The 9107-nt window shown below is 38.1% G+C and overlaps 1 non-coding gene across 1 annotated transcript; it reads right to left on the reverse strand.

Annotated features, from left to right (window-relative positions):
* Positions 1-1412: 1412 nt before the first annotated feature.
* LOC136991722 (U6 spliceosomal RNA) lies at positions 1413-1520 on the reverse strand. The gene has a single exon (XR_010883932.1). It is a non-coding gene; the product is annotated as a U6 spliceosomal RNA (small nuclear RNA).
* Positions 1521-9107: the final 7587 nt, after the last annotated feature.

A 9107-nucleotide genomic window follows, 5' to 3' on the forward strand; every position in this document is an offset into this window, starting at 1 on the left:
TGTTGGAAGTGGAATAACTTTTAAAAGTTAGGAGGTGACTTTCGTAAACTCGCACATTGATGACGAGCGTAGGATGATTGCACAATTAATTCTTTGTGGCACAGAGAAGTCTGCGGCAGTTACTGTGGTCATGTAGGATCTCAGTTATTCTGATGTAGGGTGCTAGTCAAAAGCTTTTGAATTCTCCTTTTTATAAAAGTACATACATGAAGGTTCAATCTGTAGAGCCAAGATGGCACCTAATAAAGGTGAGGCAAAGAGGAGATGACAAATGATGGAAAATTGTAATGTATACAATAATAAACTCCTAGATTTTACTGTTTATTATCTTTAGTCAAGTAGAAGTCCATACTTCTGTGCCGTACATTGCATTAGTGTGCACACTAATGCCAATATGAATTTGAGAGCAAATCCTGCTGACCTTACTAACGCAAGCAGTCCCACTGCCACTAGGATTGCATTTCAAACAACCACAACCCACTCCTGCAACACACATGTTCCAGGAGATAATGGCTACTTTTTATTGCGTGCTGTTTAATATGCAAGACTGCTATTCATATATACACACATTCATATGTAACTACTTGCCAGCTTCACAAATCAAAGGCATGTTTCTGCTTCTTTTTGTACCACTTTTCGTAGACCTCATTCATGCAAATAGTTTCCGTAACTTCAGCAGAAACAGTCACAAGAGAACGGTCAATAGGATGCGACCCAAAAAACCCATGAAGGTATCACTTCTGTTGTCTTAGGGAATGCTACCACCTCCACCATGATGCGAGAACACAGTATGACAGCAAAAATAGTATCACACAGCAGTGGACAGTATATGTCTTTAAAATTCTACCTTAATAAAAGAAAGCTAAGGCGATATCCAGAATGGGATTACCAAAAAAAGAACTTCAAACAGAATCCTGATATTGAGACACCTCAAGGCAAAAAGACAAAATCTTGGCGGAATGGGAAATGTTCAGGAGGTGCTGAGATATAGCTATCCCTTAGAATAACTCCTCCCCAAAGTCCCCAAAAGATAGGAGAAACTCTAAGAACAGAAAGGAGTGTGACCATTACTCTGTATTTCAGTTCTGGTGTTGTTATCCACATATTGCATGGCTTGGGTTTGGCAATCCAGAAAATAGCTTCCCTGCAGTAAACTCATCCACTCTCTCCAAAGAATAATGCAGGATATTAGGAGTTCTAAGGAATTAACAAAGAGATCAACGGCCTAAACTTTTTATCCTAAGAATAGACATTTGTTTTCTATAAAGTACGGGCACATCAGTGCTGCATCCAAAGGAGGATTTTTTGCCCGCAAAGCCAATTCCAGTCTTTAAATTGGTCATGATGAAAGTCTTGACAACAATTTTGTGAATGTCAAAGAAGTTCCTCCCATGGTTACACCTCCCAATTTGATCCTCTCATGTGCTCTTCCAAATCTGCATGTCATCCCTCCGCAGGGGCCATGCTAATCTTCTCTGTATCATTCCAGTTTTACTATATGTACACCCCCCCAAAGGCATTCCTTAATCCTAGCACCTGTGGTTTTAATCACCATAGGAAATTCTGTTTCCACTGAAGTCAATAAGACTTTTGCTGTAAATATCAACAGAGGAAAATGATCAGATTCACTAACTAAAAATTTCAAAAATGGAGAGATTAAGTTCAGTGATGTATATACCATAGGGGCTTGACATCTACTTTTAGCAAGAACGACAAAGTAAAGACGGTAGAATAAAAGTCAACCCTTTAATCTCAATGTTTGAACTCATGACCTTCATCTCTTTCTCAGTACACGGCTGTTACATGCTATTTTTGAACTGCTCAGTGATAATTTGAGTTATGCCTCATTAAGTATCACACAAATGATACCTAAAATATTGTATTTCTAACAGAACATCTACAGGCACTTGATCAGCAAATAAAAACTATGTAACTCCAGTTAGAATATACTTCTAGATGACTCTTCTGCTGGTTTCTTTAAGAAGATAACGTATCAAGCAAAATTATGTGGTTGCAACTTCAAAAATGGGCCAGCAATAATGTAATACTTTAAGCCATATTCTGCCCTGCAAAACAAATGAACAAACAAAAAACACAGCCCTGGAACTAGAGTCCTGGCTTCACAACCTGCTGGTGCAGCCTACACAGAACAGAAAAAAAAAAGAAAAAAAAAAAAAGCTAAAGTTGCTTCAGAAATGTTCTTCCTAATGTTTTTTAAGCAACACATGTTTGAGATAATCCTAAGGGAGTTTACAAAATGCAATGTATTGTTTTATATTACCTCGGGGGGAAAAAAGAAACCTTCTACATGCAATATTAAAGTTTTGTGCTGCATTCACAAAACCAGTTCTGGAGAAGGTCTTTGTATTTCCTCTCCCCCTTCTCCTCCCAGCCTTACACATTTTTAAACCTCCTTTCTATGTTTGGCTACTGAAATCAATGGAAGCAATATTCTTGCATGGCTGATGGCATGATACCCTTCCAGTGAGATAGTTTAAACATCATGACTAAATCTATAAATAGAACAGAAAACTCCACTTCAGCTGGGATTCATTTCCATGCAGCAGAACTTTACATAAAGCTCACATATTTTATACTATTCTGAAAGTCGTTGCATACAAAGGTTAATTTGTATCTGAGCATAAAATACTGACTTTTTTCCTTCGTGACACTGGAAGAATGGGCATGCTTATTTTTTCAGTGCAGAGTCAAAACACTGCTCAGTGCAATAGGAATATAGGAATATAAGAAGACTTAAAAGAAATTTTGTACTTAGAATTGCATACTTTTTGATTCTGTGATAATGCAGAGGTTTTACATTCATATATTCTCATATAGATTGCCAGCAGAGTGCAGATTACCACAAAGTAAATCTAAGCCTACTGCTACTAGTCTTGCACTTCTTATGTACATTTTCAGGCCCATGCAGTTAGCTACAGTTTGTCTCAGGTTGAAATGACTTACTTGTTTATACAGCAACTGTGAAATGATTTTAGAGCCTGATCTAGAACAGGCCACCTAAAAGGAGTAGCTGAGGTGTTCAATATCTTCTCAGTCAATGGTCTCTTAGCTGAGACTGCCATTAAAGACATCAGCTCTCCTGGTTTTCAGTACAATGCAGCCTTACAAACTAGTCTGAGATCAAACATTACTTTGAGGCAGTCACTTTCTCTTTCTATTGGACTCAAGCTTGTGATCTGGAAATAGTATAACCGGAGCCTCTCAGTCCTCCCTGACTAATAGTTTTCTGCAAGTATCTTCTATCTGCACTGAGCAGAAACTACAGACAATGTTACTTTCACTGTTGTAATTTTTCATTGTGAAAGTTTTATTTCCCATTCAGCATCATGTGCCATCTCCTTCTTTTACTTTGCTCTGCAGCTTATTATGATATCTCAGTAGGCAAAGAATGTGATCTGCAACTTTCTTTCAAGTCTGAGGCCCTGTTGACCCAGCAGGTTATGAGATTTATATAACTGCTCAGCTTTCTCAGCAGAAGGGCTTCTAAAAGCCCTATACCCAGAAACAGATGTTCTGTGCTTTTCTTATTCATGTCAGCCATAGGCACCTGTTCAGGTCTGGGCTGCATCTGGGAAGAACAGAAACAGCTCTACCTACACATCTGGCAGGCCTAAAACAGGGGTTTAAGAGTGGTGCCTCTTCCTTCCATAAAGCTCATGAGGAAGAGTTTGTGCAACACTGGTTTAAAAAAGCTATAGCTCTTTAACAGAACACATAATCACCCCATGTGGATGTTATGAATTAGGAATGTGCTCAGTGAAACATTCTTCAGAATGAAAAGAACCTGAGAATACCTCCCCTATCCTCCAAGACAGGCTGTGGTTTAAGGACAAAGGTCTTTAAAAGCATAAAGGAAGATCAAAAGAATTGCAGTGTATTTCACAAATTTAAGAGACCTATATTTTCTAGAAAAATAAAATCAACAGAGAAGGTACTATGAAAACAAGATTTAAGAACAATAGACATCAAGAATGGGAGAATTCTCTTCATTAAACATAAGAGAGCACCATCCGTCCCTTGGACATTAGCTTCCAAGTTTCTCCCTCATGTATATAAGCTGACAGTTTAAATGACTACTCTCACAAATATTTAAGTATCATCTGAACATCCACCTCATTAACAGAGCAGTCAGAGCTTAAGAAGGCATACACACTGGCTGACAACACAGATGTCAGACCCAATAACATCTGGCACAAAGGACCTGAGTCCGCAGACCCATCATTCAAATATCTTTTATGAACCAGTCAGTTGCCCTCCCACCAATATTGGGAAAAAATATTAAGAGAGTAAAGCATTAAACTGATTTTTTTCCACTTTAAATTTTAAACTAAGTTTAGAGCACTAAGTTCTCAATTGCTATGGATAAGCATAATGCTTAACAAGCGTAACAAGAAATTCAGTGACTTGAGCAAGGCAGCACAGAAACATACCCAGAACAGGTAGAGAAATATTACTTAAATACCATATTTGCTACATAAGGCCGTATTCATGAGTGACTTCCATGGACACTCCTCATTGTGTTTTGTTCATCACGTGAATTCATCTTGAATTACCACTGATTCAAACAGACTGCATACCTTTGACCTTTGCAGGCCCAATCCACAAGGTCACTAGCAAGACTTCTGCATGTTGACAGCACAGTGCACAAGAAGGGAAAGAATTACATACTACTTGCATGCACTTTTTTTGGTAGTTTGGCAGGCCCTCTTAATTAACACCCTCTAGTAATGGTGGTATCCCTCTAACCATTTACTATTATCTTAAAATAGCAGCAAGCAGAGAAAGCATACAAATCACCGTCAGTAAAGGAAACCAAAAATTTAGTTCCACAATGCAAAAGGAAAGCAATCTGCCATATATATCAAGTCAGATGGTCCAGCGTTGCTTCAGCAGTCACTGAAGTGTGTGAGAACCAAAGGCAAAGGCCTGTCTCTGGTATGTGTAATACTGACACAGAAAAAGACACAGGTTATTCATTTCCATTCTTTCTTGGACTATGTTCTTTACATAAAATATATTTCACTTCTACTTTATTTCTCCATATTGATACCAAAACTTATTATAAGTGCTCCAACAGTTACACAACAGAATAGAATTAACACAGCAGATGGACAGAATGGCAGTGGTACTAGAAATCTTGACCCGAAAGTTCTAAAAATCTTTATAGTCTTTTCCTGTTACTATCTAGTGACACCCACTTGAGAATTTTATGAATTTTTCTTTTAGTAAAGAAGTATTTCTTTCATAAGCACATAACTAACAAAAGATTTCAGCAGGTATTGTCAAATATTTCACTGTGCTGAAGAACATCAGTATACAGAGACACACTATGTTACTAACCTTTAGCTACGTGACAGCCTTTATTTTTGAACCTTAAGCTCTTCTGGAACACTTGTACATATTATAAATGGTAGACGGATCTGCACAAACCTGAAAATGCTGACAACATGGTTTTGGCCACCCTTTATCTCCAAGAATTGTTGTGAGGTGGTTACTATGTCATGGGCAGAGATGTCAAAGTCCCAATTAAAGAAAGCAGTAAGCTCAAGTACTCAGCCCTCTAGTAACAGATTTGAATTCATGTGCCCAACCTTAGGCACCCATCTTAAAATAGGTGCACATCGGTTTTTGTACCCTGGACTTAGGACACTGTAAATGTAAGGCTGCTTAAAAAGCAAACTCTTAGGAAGCCTTCCCAGTGGCTGAGCTGGGAATGAAGCCCAAAACTGATGATATCTGTATTTCTATCCCCCACTTCACACACATCTAATATGTAACTGCCCACAAACTTTGCAACTTATGGATCACTTGAGAAACAAAGAAAATCCTCACTGAATAAACTGTATGCAACCTGAAAGTCAATGCAGTAAATATTCAGGATAATAATCAAAAGCAAACATTCATACAACCAAGAAAGCTTTTCACTGCCATTTTGCTTGGATAAAGCAATGCTTATACATGTATTTCTACTCTGAACAAAAATGGGAATGTCCTTCTTAACTGGGATAAAAAATGAAGTTAAAAGCAACAAAGTCAGTCAAAAGCCAAAGGCCCTGAGTCATAATCTCTAAGATTACATTCATAATGCAGTTTATAAAGAGTTCACAAATGGCTAGTGGAGACCTTGGTAAGTACTTCTATATTCAAACAGGTCAATAGGTTTTAAAATTGTGCCAGGCAAGCCTTTGCTAACTTCTGCTTGTGTTCACACATGCCTGTAAGATGAACATTAAAGATGAGTACATACCAATAGGTCATATATTTAACCTTTCTGAAGTATGCATTAGGCTTCTGATAATAAAAAGTGTAACCAGTGTATCTTTTTATAGCGAACTATTTCTATTAATGTTTTAACTATTTTTGAGAACACAATGTCTGTAAGAAATATTAGCGGCACCAGCCCTCAGTACAACTCTGATCCTGGTTAGCAGTTTAAAATCAACAGCACACATTCTGAAAAGAGAATTAAGAAACATTAAGAAAGTGTTGCAAAATAATGTTTGAGAAGTCCACTTACTGGCATGAGAGAACAGGCTATTGAAGTGATTGAAGCACTATGAAGAAATAGCGCTTTTTATGAGTATCCCTAAAAATAACCTTCCAAAAAGCCTGTGGAGTCATTTGAGTTCATGAGGTCTTATCAGAAGGCTTCAAGAAAATGTCCTGATTCATTTTAAGATTTGAAACCCAACAGATTAAACACACTGATTTAAACATAGGGAAATCATTCCAAAGAATGAAGCAGTACATGAAGACAAACACAAGCATCTTCTTTGGTGTTGGAGCTATTCAGCTTAACCTGAGTTTTATTTAAACATGTTCCCAAAGAGAGAAAAGCAATTAAAAGGATGCATTTGAAAACAAATATTTTGTCTAAGAAATACCACCCCTCCCTATGTCTGCAAAAAGGGATGAAGAAAAAGCCTGTAACCAGTAGATAACCTACATAGGTGAAGTCTTTTGAGATCCACATACTAAAGAGTTTAAAGCCACTGCTTTAGACAGCAGTAAAGGAAAATGACAGTCTTCCACCTCGCTTTGCAAAGAACATCAGTCTCCAGTGTCTAAGTTTAACATCTTAGTTAGCACTAGGATCCCATATATTTAATGAAATCCTAAGATTCTCCAACACTTCAAGCCTTCTCCTGGCCCTCTAACTCCTTACCTCAGCAAGTCTTGAAGAAATTGTTGAGCAATTTGCAGGGGCTGGAAGTGAGCAACATCGATGACTGCTCTGTGTGGATATTAACTATGCCAGGACTCATTTCATAAGAATGAGGAGTTTGTCATTTTAAGTTGTGCGAAGTGTTGTGTGCCAGATGACTTCTGCCTTCCTCCCTGGAGACAGCTACTGAGCCAGCTCTAAACAGATGCAGCTTTACAGACCACCTTCTTCTGGAAGCATCAGATAGTCAAAACACTTTTATGGCCTCCAAACAATTTAATTCTCTGTTAAAAAAAGTTAAAAAAAAAAAAAAAAAAAAAAAGGGGAGAGCAAGCACGGGTGGGGGGGGGGAAGCCCTACTGCCATTAGGAAGCAGCAGGGGCCCCAGACAGCTGCTCCCAGCCCTTTCGTTCTGCTCATCTGTCTGAACCTGGAGAGAACCTGCCTCACAGCTGCAGGACAAGTGGGAGCTCTTCCCTCCTTGCTCTAGCAGGGAAGACTGTATGGCGCAATAGCGTCAGGCACAAGAAGGATATTCCACCGCTGCTCCCAAAATGTTTCCCTAACAGCAGGCCGAAAAGTAGGGGAAAGATGGTTCTTTTTTCCCCATAGGCCATCTCATGCTTTCCTTACTGAAAAAATTAGTACAATGAATGTGAAGAGAAACTAGACCAGAGGATGACAGACACAAGAAGAACTGATCCTACGCCTTCTCTTATTAAAAAAACGCCTTGTTACTTGCATGCAATCCATAGAATATTAAGCCCTACATAGTCTGGAGTTGGCTAGAAGCCTAACAAAACTGGAACCACCCCATCCTTATTGGCTTTATATAGATAGGTACAGAAATATACAAAGTTAGGATGATTCATGCTCTCTGGAATGAAGGGCAGCAGCACAGCTCCTCTTAAGCAGAGATATTCATGGGAGAAGGCAAGACGGACTGAGAACTCTGAAGGGTGGGAAGAAGCAGCAAGAGGCTGCTCTTTTTAGCTGTAGTAAAGGAATAACATTACTGAAAAAGTAGGTAGGTCGGTAGGTAGATAGGTAGGCAGGCCAGCTGACTCTGCAACCAAGAGAAGAGACTGGAAGATTTCTGGGCCAAACAGGGTTTAGCTCTTCTTTTGACTAGTAGGTCCATTAAAACAAAATTTGTAAAATAAATTTGTGCCAAGTACCTAAAATGAAAATATACTGCTCCCATTTGCCCCAAGAATTCTGAGCTTCTTTCTCTTTTCTTGAGAGAAACCTTTTATGTTTGGAGGCAGTTACTAATTTAAGTTATTCTAAGAGCTTCTCGGCATATGGCACAACTAAAGGGCAAGGCAAGGTGCAATATCAAATTTATAAGGCTTTCAAGTTAGACATAAAAGTCTGCATATTATGCTTCTTAAAAGGCAAGAAATGCTCTCAACCTATAGGCAAAATACTGAAGTACTACTGTGGAATTTAAATGTAATAGGAGCTCAAGATATTTTTTTATCAGTATTAATATATTCCACATTTTTCTTAAAAGTGCAAGTGACACTTCAGTGTTTTAATGAAAACATTACTGCAAAAATGCACAAAGAAAATTCATAAACCCAGAAGAGCTATGAAAATTTCAGAATATTTTCAGAGTCACCTCAGGATGCTCTAGTTTCTAAGAACAAAATAGATTTTTTTCCCCAAGAGTTTGATCTCAGACAGAGACTGGTGGTATCAGTCAGGATACAAACAGTATTTAGTCTTTGTAAGAACAGAGAAAACTAAAGTTACCATCATTGGTATCTTTTTCACTCTGTAAAACTGTAGATTTAAGGCTGCTCATGCAACTTTTCACAAAAATTAACTAAATTCTGCAGAAAAAAAGCAATGCCAAATTAGACTATTATGTTATTTTATAGACTCAGAATTCATCGTAGTATATTTTCATATTGCA

The sequence above is a fragment of the Apteryx mantelli genome, chromosome 3 (assembly GCF_036417845.1).
Source record: "Apteryx mantelli isolate bAptMan1 chromosome 3, bAptMan1.hap1, whole genome shotgun sequence".
Taxonomy (NCBI): domain Eukaryota; kingdom Metazoa; phylum Chordata; class Aves; order Apterygiformes; family Apterygidae; genus Apteryx; species Apteryx mantelli.